The sequence below is a fragment of the Dama dama genome, chromosome 26, assembly GCF_033118175.1.
Source record: "Dama dama isolate Ldn47 chromosome 26, ASM3311817v1, whole genome shotgun sequence".
Lineage (NCBI taxonomy): Eukaryota > Metazoa > Chordata > Mammalia > Artiodactyla > Cervidae > Dama > Dama dama.
The window spans coordinates 23,404,598-23,423,817 of NC_083706.1; positions in this window are offsets into that span (position 1 = coordinate 23,404,598).

Sequence of the window (19,220 nt, forward strand, 5' to 3'; positions counted from 1 at the left end):
TGGCCTTTTCCCTTTATTTATTTATTTTTTTCCCATTTATTTTTATTAGTTGGAGGCTAATTACTTTACAATATTGTAGTGGTTTTTGCCATACATTGACATGAATCAGCCATGGATTTACATGTGTTCCCCATCCCAATCCCCCCTCCCGCCTCCCTCCCCATCCCATTCCTCTGGGTCTTCCCGGTGCACCAGCCCTGAGCACGTGTCTCATGCATCCAACCTGGGCTGGCGATCTGTTTCACACTTGATAATATACATGTTTCGATGCTGTTCTCTCAGATCAGCCCACCCTCTCCTTCTCCCATAGAGCCCAAAAGTCTGTTCTGTACTTCTGTGTCTCTTTTTCTGTCTTGCATATAGGGTTATCGTTACCATCTTTCTAAATTCCATATATATGCATTAGTATACTGTATTGGTGTTTATCTTTCTGGCTTACTTCACTCTGTATAATGGGCTCCAGTTTTATCCATCTCATTAGAATCAGTTCTTAAAAAATTATGTAATCTGATTTCTATGATTTTTATTTGGCTGAAATGATAAGTATTAATATAACTGATTTATTGAACACTTACAAGATTAGCACATATCTCTATTCATTAACAGATGTTTAAATAAACTTCTCTAAAGTAGGTGAAATGAGATAACTATTTATTAAGGCATCATGTGCTCAACAGTAAACAAGGCAGTAGATAGTCATGATAAAGTAATAGAGTATAATAGCAACTGATATGTTGTTATGATTCCAAAGACAAATTGTCCTCAAACTGAGGTGACCTATGGTCCTATGTCAAGAATTGCCCTGCACCTACAGGTGAGAGTTCTCTGGTACCTCAGAGTGTCCTTCAAGTTACAATTTCTTCCCATCCAAATTCACGTGTAACAACAGGGAAGGAGAATGAATTTCACAAAGATATTTGGGGCACATTTCCTTCAGGCCCTTGAGAACTCTTACCTAGAATATGACTTGCAAATAAAGCACAGAAACACTGACTTGAGATGACTCAGTTTCTAGTAGTAATGAAGAGAATTCCCATCCAGAAGAAAACACAGTTGTAGCACTTTCTTTTCCTGCACGCACTGTATCGATGCTACCCTTCTAGGTGGGGATCCTTGTGTGGAGCAGTAGGGTACGTAATATGGTTACTATTAACACGACTGAACACACACACGTGATTACTGTCACTATTACTACTACTTTGTGCTGTGCTGAGCTGCTTCCGTTGTGTCCAACTCTGTGCGATCCCATGAACTGCAGACCCCCAGGCTCCTCTGTCCGTGGGATTCTCCAGGCAAGAGTACTGGAGTGGGTTGCCATGCCCTCCTCCAGGGGATCTTCCCGACGCTGGAGTACAACCCGCGCCTCTTACCTCTCCTGCATTGGCGGCGGGTTCTTTACCACTAGTGCCCCCTAGAAAGCCCTGCCAAGCTGCTACTACTATTGTTATAGTTATTGAGGTGTGCACTGAAATCCAGACTAACTAGCCTATCCCTGTCTGGGGTTTGAATCTGCAGTGGAGCTATAACACAGACGAAAGGAAGCCCCATGAGTCATTTCAGATACAGATGTCCCTGAGTTCTCACTAAAATGCATTATTAGTATCTGTTTCCAGGAGCACATATCTTCCTTCATAAATACTTTCCAGATGTGTTCCTCTTGTTTCTAATATAAAAATACACTCATTTCCAAAAAAAAAACCTATGAATAGTGTAACATTTTAACTAAAAACGATCTAGGACTACAATTCATTAAAAACTCAAAATGTAAAACCAGCTATAGACACAATCTGTAACTATCACACACCCCTCCAACTTAGATGTATGACCCTTTCTGCAGCAGAATGCAAATACTTAACCCATTCTGCATCTTGAGTCTCAGCACATTCTCTCTCCCCATCTAACAGACTTGCCATGCGTCCTGCAACTCTGTCCCTGTGCTTCTCGATCAGTTTCAGCTCTCCTGACTCAGAACTTTGGCACACCTTTATGTTTTTGTGTCAGAACCTTGTATTGATTTGTTATGTTCTCCTTGGAGTTACTCTTTCAAGTTCAGGCTAGCCCTCTACTATTCTTTCTCTAACCACAAGTGGCATTTGTTCATTCAGTAAACTGAAGGGCTAGTCTAACATCTATGTAAGAAGCCATCAAATGCACAGCTACATTCCGCATAGCTGGGCAACTGTTTCTTACCCACACAGGAAAAGACAGTGGGCTTGTTCCCATATCCAGGCATGGAAGTCTGGAAGAAGGTGTGACCTCTGAAAAATGGGCCAATTAGAAGATGTAAGCGGACTGGCTACTGAAGCTTGCAGGTTTTATTCTCCACTCCTGGGATTCGGAAAGCCATTTTTCAAAACCAGTGAAGATCATTTCTTATAAAACCTGTGAACTTTCCTTAAAATGTAGAGCTTGCAATCGCTTGAACAGGACAGAATAAGAACAGGTGCCCCCACCCCCATCCTCATCTTTCATGGCACAAGCAAAACTGGATAGAGCCTTAGCCTCCCAACCTCCAGGTCAGCACTCCTGTAAGCCACGTCGGCCCCATCTTGGTTTGCCCAGAGCGGTCATCTGGATCAGGGATTCTGATCCGCCCCAACTTTAAATGGAGCGCCTCCAGGCCCACGCAGAATCTAGCAGTGGTCCACTCCCAACTCTGGCTCGACTTCTTTTCTTGATTTCCTTTCTTCCTAAGGCAGGAAAGTGGAATGGTTTTCTTTAGGAAATTTCTGAGGCCTAGGGAAAATCCTAGAAATACCAACATCAGAGGTTCCACAATTAAGTGGCCCAGTCAGATCACCTGGTGATGAATCTCAGTTATCACACCTCACTCATGGACCCAGGGCTTCCAATCACCCCACCCCCTACAGTATGTACAGACAACTGGGTTAACAGGCATCTCAGAAGGCCCTCTAATATGGAAGATAGAGAGCAAAAAAAAGAAAGAAAAGCAGAAAGAAGCCACTTAGGAGAGAAATATATTTAATAGGAAGAAAGAAAAAAAGTCTATCATTAATATCTTCAACTGTGAATAGTTTTATATAGTTTTAATAACGTATAACATTGAATGCCAATCCAACATATCAAGCCAAAATTATGATACAACTCTATTGGGAAAAGGGTGGTTGACACACACATGTAGAGAGAGAGAGAGAAGGGAAAGGGAGTTAAGTCCTCACCCTTCCTAGTAGAAAGTCAATAGAAAATGCTTAAAATTGAAAAAAATGCAATAATACAGCTTATTATTTAGTAGCTAAATACCTGGGCTTCCCTGGTTGTTCAGTGGTAAAGAATCTGCCTGCCAATGCAGGTGATGCAGGTTCAATCCCTGGGTCAGGAAGACCCCCTGAAGGAGGAAATGTCAACCCACTCTAGTATTGGAGAATCCCCATGGACAGAAAGCCTTACAGGCTACAGTCCGTGGGGTTCCAAAGAGTCAGATACAACTTAGCTTCTGAGCACAAGCACCTAAATTATCAGCTAAAATTACTGATGGTTGCTCCCTCTAGGGAAATGAAGTAGGAGACCAGTGTTGTTTTTCTTAACAAATTTTGTGAAATCTTTTGCTACTTTATGTACATGTATAACCTCAACATTTTTTTTAATTAAAAAAAAAGAGATAAAAAGCAGCCAACAATGGCATATCATTTAGAAAACTTTTTTGAAGTCTATGCAAAAATGATGATGTCTTGAATTAGGATCATGGTAGAAGAAATTAAAAGAACTGGACAGATGGAACTATTTAATTGATTTCTAGCATTGTGATCAGAAAAGATGCTTTGATATGATTTCAACAGATAAACTATGAAGTTACAGGATCTGAAAATAACTTAGATGTGGATATCCAGTTGGAGAGCATGAGGCATCCAGGATGACCACTAGGTGTTTAGCTCGAGCTAGTGGACAGATGGTGCCATTTGCTGAAGGAGAGAATCAAGGGAGCAGAGCAAGTTTTAGGGGAGAAAATACTGAGTTCACTTTATTTATTGGTCATGCCACATGGCATGTGGGATCTTATTTCCCCAACCAGGTATCCAACCCATGCCCCCTATATTGGAAGCATGAAGTCTTAACCGCTGGACTTAAACCAAGGGAGTCCTGAGTTCACTTTTAGAATTGTTTCATTTAATTTGCTTATGTGCATGCTTTGTCACTCAGTCATGTCCAGCTGTTTATGACCCTGTGGACTGCAGCTCACCAGGCTCCTCTGTCCATGGGATCCTCCAGGCAAGAATACTGGAGTGGATTACTACTCCCTTCTCCAGGGGATCTTCCCGACCCAGGGATCAAGCCTGGGTCTCCTGCATTGCAGGTGGATTCTTTACCGTCTAAGCCACCAGGGAAGCCCCTATACATTTCCCCCCAAGAGCTAGGGCTGAAAAGTTATTTATATGATCTTCTGGAGCTCAAGACTCATAGTTAAGTTAGAAATTATAGACAAAAAATTGACAAAAAGTGATAAATAAGGCCATGGATATGTATTCTGTTTTCTTGCCCAATAACTCTTTCCCCTCCTTAGAGTTCTTGTGAGGACATGCATGTGTGTTGATTGGCACTCACTCTGCTCTAGCCCTACTGCAAGGCTAGGACCCAGACTGGCCCTCTAAGTAGCCTTTCACTCTGGCCACAGTGCTTTGGTTCGGGAAGAGAATGTAAACCGAGTTGAGTTTATCAGAACCCTTTTAGAAAAAGTGGAAATGGATAATAATGAATATTAATTTCTTTTCTTCTAGAATTCTGAGCCAGGAAAGTCTGGAGCTGCCTGTGGCTCTCTTGTCTATTCAAGGAGCCTGGCTGTGGATGAAAACAACATTGTGTAAATCAGGACAGATTCTTACTATGATTAGTCACCTTCTCGGACCGAGCCAAGTTTCATTCTCCGAATTCCCCACTTATATGAGCCAGTAGTTTCCCTTCCTAAGATGGTCTGGGTTGCCCTGACAGTGTCCTGTCTTGTGGGTGGACATGGATAAGGTGGTCATGTGAGAGAGTGAGGGGTAAATAGAGAAAATATCTGGATCTTCCAAGCCTGACAAGCCTATGAGAAGACGAGGAGCTGGCAGGAGAGACAAAGAAGAAACTGTTGAGTAGATAGAGGGGGAAAAAAAGGAAAGGAAAAGCCATGGCAATCATAAGACAGTGTTTCCAGAAGCAAAAAGGAGTCAACAGTATTAACGTTGCCCAAAGTCAATCAACACCTTGAAAAACTGGCTGACCTTGAAGATGTTGGTGACAGCAGTTTGGGGAAGTGAAACTTTGTGGAAATGGCTTGGGGGAATGTGTGGGAGTTGGAGAAATTGAATTAATAAATGGGGACAACTCATTCAAAAGTAGAGTTTGTTGAAGGAGAGAGATCACATAGAAATTACCAGGGGACAGGTCTAGGGAACATTTCTTTTTCCTTTTTCAGGGTTCTGTTCTCAGAAAAGAGAGGCATGAGTATAATTAAATACTGATGAAAAGGACCTAGTGAAAAGAGAGAAACTGAAGTAGCAAAGTCTAATAATTTATCATGGGGAATCTACAAGACATTGGGGAAATGTAGTCAGGAGCAGAGTAGCAGGATAAACATAGGAAGAGAGAAGGTGGTGATGCTGATGGGTAAGATGAAATTGACTTTATAGGCTTGGTTGAGAGAATTCCTATCATATGAGTTTATTTTCACTGTGAAATAAGAAGCACAGTTATCTGCTAAGAATGAGGAGATGTGGAAGATTTGACTGACTGAGGCAGGTAAGACCTGAAATAGTCACTGGGCCGACACGTGAGATAATACTGGATTGTTGGGAAGAGTTGAGGGCCCAGATCAGGTTGTGTCCAGGAATTTAAAGAGGCAAAGCCTGCAGAACTGAAGGAGTTTGTCAAGCAGTGAGGGGGCGGTGTGGGTGCGAGCAGTGGGGAAAGCTGGGTTTGGCTAGGATTTACATAGAACGGCAGTTCTGTCACTGTTTCCTGCAGAGTTTGGGAGAAAGTGATTTTGGGGGGCATAAAATTTCTTTCTTTAGAGAACAACCCATCTTTTTTTCTTACCCAAGGGTGTTTCAGGGAGAGTTGATGGAGCCTATTAATTGAACAGTGGCATGGAGAGTGGAGGGATACATTTCATATCAGGAATAATAAACATAGGTATTTATCAGGCAGGCTCAGTCGTAAAGAACCCGCCTGCCAGTGCAGGAAATGCAGGAGATGCGGGTTCAATCCCTGGGTTGGGAAGATCCCCGGAGTAGGAAATGACAACCCACTCCAGTATTCTTGCCTGGGAAATCCCATGGACAGAGGAGCCTGGTGGGCTACGGTCCATGGGGCCGCAAACCACTTAGTGACTGAACAACAGCAAAAAATTCAGGCAACGAGTAATTGATTATTCATCAACTAAACTAATCTTCATAAGACTCTAGGGTGTAGTTTTACTGAACCGATTTTATAGCTGAAGAAGCCAAGACTTGGAGGATTACTAACTTGTCTGAGGTCTCTCAGCAGGGAATGGCAGACAGACTGCTATTGTAATAGAAAAAACAAGATTTCTGGTGTGTCAGAGATACACGAAAACCCAGTCAAGCTCTTCTCGCTGTGGAAGAGCTACACATGTCATCATCTCTGGGCCTAAACACTCTGTGTGATGAGTGGTGTATCTCTGGGGACAGCAGCCCTCGGGGCAGTGAGGGCGGGGTCCAGACATCCCCGTAGGACTTGGGCCAGAAAGGCCCCTGTCCTGGGCCTGGCGCCTCGGAGGGCCACGAGTATCACAGACTTCTGTGAGCAATCCTGTGGGTACTTCTATCAACTTGCCATCTGTGTGGTGCTCCTTGCTGACATGGCAGAACCCACGATCCTAAACATCTGCTCTCGGAAGTCACGCTTTTCATCCTTGGAGAGACACTGCACTTTTCTCTCCTGTCTCCTCCAGACACATGCTGGCCGCCCCTGAATGCTGTCAGGATTTGGGGGTTGTGTCGCGGACACAGCTTCTGAGTGTAGGGAGGATTCTCCATGTGGAAGCAGGTAGAAACAGAAAATGCAAATTAACCTATTGTCAAAGCCTTCCTCTCAAATAAGATTCTTGCATCAGACTCTGGCAGAATGAAATTGCCCTTCCCAGTGGTATCACGCATCCGTGTTCTTATTCTCCTCGTCTTCTACATTCACTATTGCATGTGGCACCCAGGGAGCATTTTGTAGTATTAAACAGTCAGTATCACCCTCATATTTTTTTGTTTACATGTCTATATCTCCATTTACATAAATCTAGACAGAATATGAGTAAAGCATAATCTAAATTTTGTAATGACTAGATGAACATTAAAATCTGCAACTGCAAATAGTTCGGTTTTTGTGAAAGTATTTAATGAGATTTTATTAAATTGCCCCCAAATAAATAATTTCAGGCTCATTTAAATAATTTTATGTTAAAATTTTAATCAATCATTATAATTTTTTATTGTATCTTACTTTATATACCATTTTGAATATTTTAAAACATAACATTTTTGAAAACGTGTAGATAAAATGTTAATTTCCACTTTTAATGAACAAGGTCAAACTGAGTTTAATCTGAATATAATGATATTTTATTTCTTAGTCCTTTAGGTTAGTGAGAATGAATTCATATTTCTAGTATGCTAGAAATTGAAAATACAAAGTAGAGGTTAGGGAGAAAAAGGTGAAAAGCATGAAGAAATAGGAAAGGTTCAAAGAGGCAACTTGCTTAAGTTTTTAAAAACTCAAAACAATAAAAGTGAGATTTTATTGGCCATAACCCACATAAAATTTACAAACAGGATATTATGAATACTTTATTAAATAAGGGTTTAATTACTGACCAAAACACTGAAAATGAAATGAAATTATTCTATTAGGTTCACTTTAAACAAATCAAATCCCAGCAATAAATTAAGATTTAATGAAAACATTACTATAAGAGATGGTGAATATTATTGCATAAGGAACATGATGAAAATAAAATGTTTCATAAAATTTTCTTTACTAATGTTTAAATTTTGTAATATTTTTGTTTCATTCCCAAGTACGTGTATTGCAAATTTTATTAATTGTTTTGCTATTTTTCAGCTGGGTAGTTTTTCCAAATTTACATTAATTAAACGTAGTTTAGGACCTACAGTGACTCAGTTCAACATTGCTGTTAATAGAACACAAATTCTAAGAAAATCCTGATTTTAACAACCTAATTGGCATTTTGCTTCCTGAAATAAAGCCATGAGAAATAAATTGTATGGAATAATTATACAATGATGTATAATTATGGAGCATCTCCGTTGTATTACTTACTCAAACATCATCACCTCAGTCCACAAATCACCCAGACTTGTACAATAATAATAAAATCACATTTTCTTGAAGTCTTGTTCTCTTCAGGTACATAAAAGCTTGTTTTACACAGTGTGTACAAATTGTATTGTTATTAAGATATCTTTGTCAAGATGGGAGTAAACATTTTATTTAACAGTTTGATAGATTTTACTATTTAAATGTTGACTTATGTGGTATGTGGGCCTCCGTTTATATTCTTCCCACAGACCATTTAGTAATTAACCATGGACTTGAGACTGGTCAAAACTTGTTAAATCAGAACCTATTAACTTAACCACCTGTAGACTTAATTTAACCAAGGGATTCCAGAGAACTAGCTGACAACCACCCTGAAAACCCTGCTGGGATGGTTTGGAAAGCAACAGTGCAACCAAATTAACCTACGAGATTCAGCTGTGGTAGAAGAAATTGGAAAAGAAGGGCACATGTAAGGAAAATGATCTCCAAGTCACTGGCTCACACCAGAACCTTCATAAAATATTGTATAGAACCGGCAGAGATAGTTAAAAACTTCACCTGGGAAAGGTTTCGGCAAATTATTTTTGACTATATGAAAATCTAGAGTGATGATGAGTTGCTTATTTATTTTTGTTATATTTTCCCTAGAAAATGATAATGGTGCTACTGTATGGAAGCAATTGAATAAAGGATGCTCTATGTGACTTAGCGGCATCATCTTCTCACTGAAAAATACCTCAGCCTCATTCTATCTGTAATGAAAATAGACTATTTCTTTAGTGCATATAATGGAAAAAAATTACAGCTGTCAGAAATGATAGCCTAGACTACTCTTATAAAGCATTTCCTTAAAGCTGTAAATCACTGGTGTTAGTACAATCTTAAATTTTCTTCTCATTCTTTTTCTGTTCTTCCTGTTTACATTTCTCCCCTCATTTATTTCTTTATATTATCCTCCTTATAAGTGCTTATCCATGCTGTCATTTTGAGTAATGCTTCTCATTAAAAATTTTCACTTATTTTTCACATTTTGAACATATTAAGCCTCAAAAATCTGGGTCTTTGTGATACAGTGACTTCTGTTTAGATGTCCAACATGTTAGAGAAAAGGATACTTTAAGTTCTGACATTTGAGAAAGTTTTTACTTGTATTAAAACATATATGATAATACTTCATAGGATTTTTATTTTAACACTAACAAATGTAATAAGAAAGCGAAAATAGCAACAATGGTTGAGAGCACCGGTTTAGGTTGCACAGACCTCAGTTCAGTCTGAGCTCTCCATTTACTAGCTGTGCGACTTTGAAGAATTTTCTTAATCTGCATTAGCCTGAATTTCGTCATCTGCCAAGTGGGTATAATAATAGTTTCTATCTCACAGAGGTGTGAGAATAAAATGATCTATGTACTGTGCTTATAACTGTGTGAAGTACATAGGCAAGTTTGTCAACATTATTACTGATTCCACTGTTATTCTCATTTATTGTTATTAACTGCCTCTGACCTTCTTTTATGGGAGGAGAAAATGGCAACCCACTCCAGTACTCTTGCCTGGAGAACCCCATAGACAGGGAGGCTGGTGGGCTGCAGTCCATGGGGCCCCAAAGAATCAGACACGACTGATCCCACAGAGGGCCTTCTTTTATTAAATAAAGGAAGACGTACCCACAGGAGAACATTTAGATGGTGCAGAAGCATCAGTTGAAGAGCCTTCTTTTCTTGTGTCTGTTATTCCCCACCCCCTACCTCTATTAATGGTTTTTCTTCTGTTCTGCCCCCAAATTAGGTTGGGAACCAGCATATATACAGTCCTTTCTGAAACTACACAGGCAGATCAGACTTTGCACCCCATTTTGCTCTTTCATCATTTAATTTATCTTGTGTGTCTTTCTCTATGCACACCTATCTATCTCCCTCAGTCTTTATAATAACTGTGTCATGTCTCATCATATAAATGTACTATGAGTCATAAAACTGATCTTCTTTTGCAGTTTTTTTATCTTGCTGTTATGTCTGTAATAGTAAGTAGAATAACAGTAGAATTTCTCAATTGAAGCATGCAGGTGTTTTCTACTTTGATACATTTTGCCAAAATTACCCTCCCAAAAGTTTACACTAATTTACTTTAGTGATATGGATGCATTTGGATATGCTCCTGAAAGCATATATATAGTTATTTGATATATAGATTTTTTAAATTAAATTAACTAGAGATGTGACTTATGTTATAGCAGTTATATGACTTTCTTTGATCATTTTTGAAAGATGTAGACTTTCATATTTCAAACAATTTACAATCCAGAAGACGCATGTGTGCATATCCGTTTAGCGGAGGTCCACCTACGATAGACTGGACAATGCCCGCCCCCCAAAGATGTCCAGTGAGACTCATCTCAGACTTTTCACCTCCAGAACCAAGATATTGAATTTGTGTTGTTTTAAACAACTAAGTATGTGGTAATTTGTTACAGCAGTAAGAAGAAACTAATACATCAACCATATATCCCAAATGAGGATTCAGCTGTTCGGGCAGATACGCTGTATTGGAATATATGACAGCACAGCTTTAGAAAGCCAAAATCCTTGGGTACACAAAGTAGCAAAAAGTGGAGCTGGCCAGTCCACCCACCCTGTCCTCCCACTGTCCTGAAAACATCTTTGTGGAACTTTCAGCGTTCCAAGAGGTAAACTGAAAACTACTCCTTTAGAAAGTTAAATAAGCTTTCTTCTGTGATTTGAGAATGTGTTCATAAATTGGATCTTTTAAAACTGTATTTTTCAATTAGTAAGTAATTATCAGTATCTATTTAAGGTCGTTACTGTACTAGACTCCAGGATACAGCTATAAACGAGGCAGACTTATTCCTGCCCTCACAGGCTACAGTAGAGTAAGGAAAAGAGCCAATTCCAATAGAATGTGACAAATGCTTTGCTGGGAAGAGACTAGGGAGCTATGTGGATGCACAGAAGGGATACTGTCAGTGGTCTGATAAAGGCATAATAGAAATCTTCCTGAGGGAACATCCACGCTGAGATTAAGCAGAGTAAGAATGAGCCTGCGCAGCTGCCTAAGAAGGGGTGGGGTAAAGATGAGAGGTGTGGCATGCTGAGAGTCACTCTGTTAGAAAGGATGTGGTTTCTAAAGACCTGGTAGAGATAGATGAGGGTATATTTGGGAAACTAGCATGGATAAAGCACAAAATACAATGAAAAAATGGAAGGAAATGAGGTTGAAGTTCTTAAAGGGGTCTTGGTATTCCTGCAAGACATTTCCTCTTTATTCTCCTGTCCAGGCAGAGACACCCAGTAGGTCTGGAATGGAGCCCCATTCACATTTAGAACAGTTGCTCTGTACAGAACGTGGAGGACTAATGAGAAGTCACGCTGGAGGCTATTGCAGAAATCAAAGCTAGAGCCGTAACAGTGTGGAATGGCCTGGCCAGATCTTTAGGTCACATGCTTGACAGGGCTGGTGATGAGTGGGTCTGTGCAGTGGGGGCTGGCAAGAAGAGAGAGGAACCCAGAACACACCTGGATTCCTGCCTTGATGAGGAACACAGGCGGCTTTTGTCCTGCGGGTGATGAGTTCGAGCGCTTGTAGGACGTTCTTTTCTGTGCTTAGTCGCTCAGTTATTTCCAACTCTGTGACCCCATGGACGGGAGCCCGCCAGGCTCCTCTGTCCGTGGGAATTTTCCCAGGCAAGAATACTGAAGTCAGTTGCCATTTCTTCTTTCAGGGGATCTTCCCAACCCAGGAATTGAACCTGTATGTCCTGCATCTCCTGCTAGGTAGGCAGATTCTTCATTGGTGAGCCACCTGGGAAGCCCATAGAGAGGTCTAAAAAATAGGTGCATAAATAGTTATGGAGCCCCAGAAAGTAATATGGAATAGAGATGGAGATTTATGAGCTATTAGTTTATCAGTCAGTTCAGTCACTCACTCGTGTCTGACTCTTTGTGACCCCATGGACTGCAGCACGCCAGGCTTCCCTGTCCATCACCAGCTCCCAGAACTTGTTCAGACTCATGTCTGTCAAGTCAGTGATGCCATCCAGCTATCTTATCCTCTGTCATCACCTTCTCCTCCTGCCTTCAATCTTTCCCAGCATCAGGGTCTTTTCCAATGAGTCAGTTCTTCGCATAAGGTGGCCAAAGTGTTGGAGTTTCAGCTTCAGCATCAGTCCTTCCAATGAATATTCAGGACTGATTGCCTTTAGGATTGACTGGTTTGATCTTTTTGCAGTCCAAGGGACTCTCAAGAGTCTTCCCCAACACCACAGTTCAAAAGCAACAATTCTTCAGTGCTCAACTTTCTTTTTAGTCCAACTCTTACATCCATACATGACTACTGGAAAAACCATAGCTTTGACTATATGAACATTTGTTGGCAAAGTAATGTCTCTGCTTTTTAATATGCTGTCTAGGTTGGTCATAGCTTTTCTTCCAAGGAGCAATCATCTTTTAATTTCATGGCTGCAGTCACCATCTGCAGGGATTTTGGAGCCCCCAAAAAATAAAATCTCTCACTGTTTCCATTGTTTCCCCATCTATTTGCCATAAAGTGATGGGACCGGATGCCGTGATCTTAGTTTCCTCAATGTTGAGCTTTAAGCCAACTTTTTCACTCTCCTCTTCACTTTCATCAAGAGGATCTTTAGTTCTTCTTCGCTTTCTGCTATAAGGGTGGTGTCATCTGCGTATCTGAGGTTATTGATATTTCTCCCGGCAATTTTGATTCCAGCTTGTGCTTCATGCAGCCCAGCATTTCACATGATGCACTCTGCATATAAGTTAAATAAGCAGGGTGACAATATACATCCTTGACGTACTCCTTTCCCAATTTGGAACCAGTCTGTTGTTCCATGGCCAGTTTTAACTGTTGCTTCCTGACCTGCATACAGATTTCTCAGGAGGCAGGTCAGGTGGTCTGGTATTCCCATCTCTTTAAGAATTTTCCACAGTTTGTTGTGATCCACACAGTCAAAGGGTTTGGCATAATCAATGAAACAGAAGTAGATGTTTTTCTGAAACTCTCTTGCTTTTTTGATGATCCAACAGATGCTGGCAATTTGATCTCTGGTTCCTCTGCCTTTTTGAAATCCACCTTGAACATCTGGAAGTTCACAGTTCATGCACTGTTGAAGCCTGGCTAGGAGAATTTTGAGCATTACTTTGCTGGCTTGGGAGGTGAGTGCAATTGTGTGGTAGTTTGAGCATTCTTTGGCGTTGCCTTTCTTTGGGATTGGAATGAAAACTGACCTTTTCCAGTCCTGTGGCCACTGCTGAGTTTCCAAATTTGCTGGCGCTTTGAGTGCAACACTTACACAACATCATCTTTTAGGATTTGAAATAGGTCAACTGGAATTCCATCACTTCCATGAGCTTTGTACATGGTGATGCTTCCTAAGGCCCAGTTGACTTCGCATTTCAGGATGTCTGGCTCTAGGTGGATGAGCACACCATCGTGGTTATTAGCTTATACTTAGGTATAAAGCAGTGAGGTGTGTGAATAAAATCCCCCAGGCAGAGAATGTAGAGTGGGATGAGCGTTTAGGACAGGCCCACAAAGAAGTCAGTACTTATTCAAGGAATAACAGAAGAGGTGCCCACCATGACACTGATGAGGAACTGCTGGGGAAGGAACAGGCAAGGGTGCCAAGTATAAGGAAGTGGTTGGTAGGGCCCCTGCCAGGCCATGCCCCGTGTAGGGCTGAAATAAAATCATTGCTAAAAATGTCTCTTGAGTATTCCACTGAAGGAGGGCTCAAGTTTCTCTAGGATAATTTCAAGAGTGTGATGGGGGCAGAAGCGTGACCTGAATAGGCTGAAAAGTAACTGGGAACTGAGTCCAGTGAGAAGGAATGAAATTCAGAGCATAAGTGGAAGAATGAACTGCAGAGGTGGGAAAGAAAACTTGCTCCATTGCAATAGAAGGAAAGGAGAAAGGATGAGAGCACTTAAGTTTTCAATAAAGAAAATTTAGTCTCATCTTCAGCTGTTAGAGAATGATTTTCTGATATCTAAATTATAAGAAAGAGCAATTAGAAATCTTGAGTTGTCTCAAATGTCAGAACCAATGTCAGGACCAATGAGGAAACTAGAGAAAGATCAGGTTTGGCTTGACATCAAGAAGAACTTGTTAATGACAGTTCCCCAGAATGGAATGCTCTTGTTCGCAAATTGTGAGTTCCCTGTCATGGGTATGATTGAAATGAACACAGTCACTTCTGCGAGGAAGAGTAAAAAATGTAATGGGAGAGGGGATGGAGGAGAAAAGGATTGACGACATGTTTTTGAAAATCCCCTCCTGTTTTTCACATTCAGTTCTGTAAACCACAGCAAGCCTGCTATGTATTGAGTACTGTCTCTCAATTCCTTTTTCTTGGACTCTGCCCAATTACTGGTGGTAAAAATTTCATCCTTTAGACATTCAGCTTCCAGATTCAGAGACAGTTACAAGTATATCAGACCCAGAAACTGCATCACCTCCAGAATGGGGACTGGAATTAGTCTTCTGACCTATTTCTAGTTTCCAGGGTGTCTGAATGGAGATCCACAGGTCTCTAAAGGCCTGTGTCGCTAATCACCACAACTGTTCGTTATAACTGAACATCTTGTTTATTACTAAACACTTCCTATGTTCCAGGCACTAGTCGAGGTGATGAAAGGGTGAGGTTGAAAGTACATTTAATAAGGATGCAGATATTTGTCTGAAGTCAGTTCACTGACGTATTCTTCCCACACCTAAAGCAATGCCTGCCACAGTGCCGGTCTCAATAAATTTTTGTCCAGTGAATGACACAAACTCTGCCTGTAAGTTGCTTGAATCTAGCGTACATGACAAGCATCTTCATTGCCTCCTGTGATACAATGTGACAAGTACAGTTATAAGAAATCACACAGAACGCACAGGAAGGAGACGCCTTCCCCAGCCTAGGATTCTTGATTTGTGTTCCAGTTCCCAAATAGCATGGGGGCCTAGCCTGAACAGCTTGCCAACCTGTCACTCTTTGCTATTCCTCTAGACCTAAAAATGAACCATGTCATTCTACCCCAAACCGTTTTCTGGGACTTCTCTTTAATCAAGCCACAGACATCATGAGACCATGAGTGGCTACTGCTTCTGGTCAGAGGTGGGAACTTATATCTAGCACGTCAGAGTTCTTTAGAGAGAAGCCTGATAGTCCTAACTATTCCTTGTAAGTCACTCAGTCATGTCTGACTCTTTGCAATTCTATGCTCCTCTGTTCATAGAATTCTCCAGGCAAGAATACCAGAGTGGGTAGCTATTTCTTTCTCCAGGAGATCTTCTGGACCCGGGGATTGAACCCTGATCTCCTACACTGTAGGCAGATTCTTTACCATCTGAGCCACTGGGGAAGCCCATTGTTCTTGGTAGATATCATACTTTGGGCAGCTATACAAGTTCTTAGAGGCCAAGGCGCGCTGCCAAGACAGCATCTCTAGGGCAGGCCACTCTTCTGGCTCCTGTGCTGGTTACCTTAGAATCCAAGTATGACTCATACAAGTGTTCAAGCAAATTCTCTAGGAATCATTGCCTCTGCTAACGTACTACTACAATGCAAAATGCAGTCACAGGGAGAGGGAGGTGTGGGGGAAACGGCAGGAGTTTGAGCCCTAGACAGCTTCTTTGCCTCTTTCATATGACTTTGGAAAAGTTGCTTAAATCCTCTCATTCTCCACTCTCTCTCTCTATTCTTAAATAACTTTTCTCTACTTTGACATATCAGACTTATAGAAAAATGGCTGGTTGTGGGTCTCTGTGGTTCCAGAACTGGTACCCACCCACTGTTGGGTGAAGCTGGGTCCTGGGCCGAGTGTCAGCCTACAGGTGATGGGATCTGAGTCCTGGGGTCTCTGGTTGTAAGCTCTGGAATTCCAGGAGCTGGCTTCAGCCTGATGGTGGCTAGGGTTGGATCCCAAACACTGGGGCTACTGCCAGCCCACATGTAGGTGGGACTGAGTCCTGGGCCCTTGGTGGGTGGGGCTATGTCCTGGGAAATAATAGGGCAGCTGGTCTGCTGATAGGTGGGCTGTGTCCCCGTCCAGCTGGCTGCTTGGCCTGACACATTCCTAAACTGTTGCTGATTGGCTGGTGGGCAGAGACAGAACCTGGTGCTAATAAGCTAGAAGGAGGATTCCAAAATTACACTTACCAGCATTAGTGTTCTTGTGGCAGAACAAGCTCCCCCAAATGGCTGCCACCATTGTTTCTGTCCCCAGGGTGAGCTCCAGTCACCTCCTGTCTCTCCAAGAGGGTCTCCAAGATCAACAAATGGGTCTCACCCAGCCTCCTCCTAAATTATCGCATCTGCCCTCGGTCTTAGAATGTGTGAGATTATTGTGTGAGTCCTTCAGAAGTGGAGTCTCCATTTCTTACACCCCTCTGATTCTCCTGAAAGTAAGACCCACTGGCCTTCAAAGCCAAATGCTCTGGCGGTTCATTGTTCCAGTGCAGGACTCCCACGGTGGGGAACTTGATGTGAGGCTCTGACTCCTTGTTCATCAGGGAGAAACTCTGCGATTGTAATTATCCTTCCATTTGGGGTCAGCCATCTGGGGATATGGGTCTTGACTTGATATACATCTCTGCCCCTTATACCCATGTCACCGTAGTTCCTTCTTTATATCTTTGGCTGTAGAAGACGTTCTCTGCTAGTCTTCAGGTTGTTCTCACCAACAGTTGCTCTGTAAGTAGTTGCAGTTTTGGCGTGCCTGGGAGGAGGAGGTGAGCTCAGGTCTCCCTACTCGGCCACCATGGCCACTCCTTTATCTTCTTTGCTGCTAGTACAAAAGGGATTTTCTATACCATTGTGCTCTCATTTTATAAGTAACTGCCATTGATTTCTATGTTAGTTTTATGGCCTGCTACAGTAGTAACTTCTTTGACTGTTTGAGTTTTATTGTTGATTTTCTAGGGTTTTCCAGGTATAAGATCATAACATCTGCCCATAGAGATAATTCTATTTATTTTTTCCCACTGATTATGCCTCTAGTTTCTTCCGTTTAATTGCTTGGCTGACAGTGCCAGTACACCACTGATGCTAATGGAAATGACGGCTGACTTTGCTTTAGTGTCTTGCCATTAAGTAAGATATTGGCTTTAGAACTAAGGAATGTATATTTTGTCATGTTAAGAAAGTACCAGTTATTATAATCTTAAGTGTTTTTATTAGGAAGGGGTGTTGATCTTTTTCAAGGACATTTTCCAGCATATATGGAGATAATCATGTAGATAATTTTTCTTCTTACAGTTTTTAACATGACATAGTATAGTAATGAGGGCTTCCCAGGCAGCACAGTGGTAACGAATCTGCCTGCCAGTGCAGGAGATGAAAGAGACATGTGGTTGACCCCTGGGTCAGGAAGATCCCCCGGAGTAGGAAATGGCCTCCCACTCCAGTATTCTTGCCTGGGATATCCTATAGGCAGAGGAGCCTGGTGGGCTACAGTTGATGGGGTGGCAAAGGAGCTGGATTTTTCTATTTTTGAAATAACCTTGCATTCTGGAAATAAATCTTACTCGGTCATACTGTATTTTATAAAAAAGTGGAATAGATTGCTTTTGCTAATATTTACAACTTTGTATCAGTACTCATAAGTGACATTGAGTTGCAATTTTCTCTTTTTGTACTGTCTTTGTCAGGACTAACTATTGTTATGCCTGCTTCATAAACTATTACAATGTTTTCCTTCATTTTCAGTTAACATGTTAACAGTGGAGCGTTGGGGACAGTGTGATATCTGGAGCTTAGATAGTGCTTTTCAGCTCTCTAGCATAAAATGAAATAGTTATAATATGTCTGTCCCAGAAAGTTGTGCAATCAATTGAGTTGATGTATTTAAAAATGCTTTACAAATGGCACGTTACTAGTTATATGCTATTACAATTTAGATAAGAACAAGGGCTTCCCTGGTAGCTCAGCTGGTAAAAAAAATCCTCTTGCAATGCAGGAGACCCCGGTTTGGTTTCTGAGCCAGGAAGATCCCCTGGAGAAGGGACAGGCTACCCATCCAGTATTCATGGGCTTCGCTGGTGGCTCAGACAGTAAAGAATCCACCTGCAATGGGGGATACCTGGGTTCAATCCTTGGGTTGGGAAGATCCCCTAGAGGAGGGCATGGCAACCCACTCCAGTATTCTTGCCTGGAGAATCCCATGGACAAAGGAGCCTGGTGGCCACAGATCATGGGATCACAAAGACTTGAACAGGACTGAATGACTAAGCAGAGCACACAGATAAGAACAAAATGTGGGCAGAATGGGTAAATAAGTCAGCCTATATTGGGAAAAGGATAGATACATAAGAAGGTTTCATAGAAATTATCCTTTAGTTTCAAATAGGATATTTGAATAGGATAGTTTCAAATAAAGAATAGGATTTTATTGAAAATGTACTGAAGTAAATATTCCAGATAAAGGAAAGAGCATAAGTTAAGATTTAAAGCTTATGATTTTAAAACTTACTAATTTTGTGATATACATTCATGACCCACAGTTGACACTTTTACTTGTTAATCTGAGTTTTGGGGGAATATAGATGGGTGTTATTTGCATCTTAAGGTCAGGGAGGGCAGTGACTTCATAAGAAGTGACAGAGCCCAGCATAGGACCTGGAACAGTTGCTAAATAATTGGGGCATTTTCTGATGATACAAAGCCACAATAAATTTTTGTTTCTTTTGGACTTTTTCTGTTCCTCTGTTATTTTTGTGTATTATCTAATTAAACAATTATTACCAATGTATAGTGTTGTCTTGTATACCATATTGTCCATTCACTATTTCATTTATGTTTTTCTTTATCTGTGCAAATGGCAGCTCCTTTTAATAGGCAGAGTACACATTTGCAGTCTTGACTTCTTACTGACAGAATTTCATTCTTGTGTTCTGCTTCCTTCAAGTAGCTCATG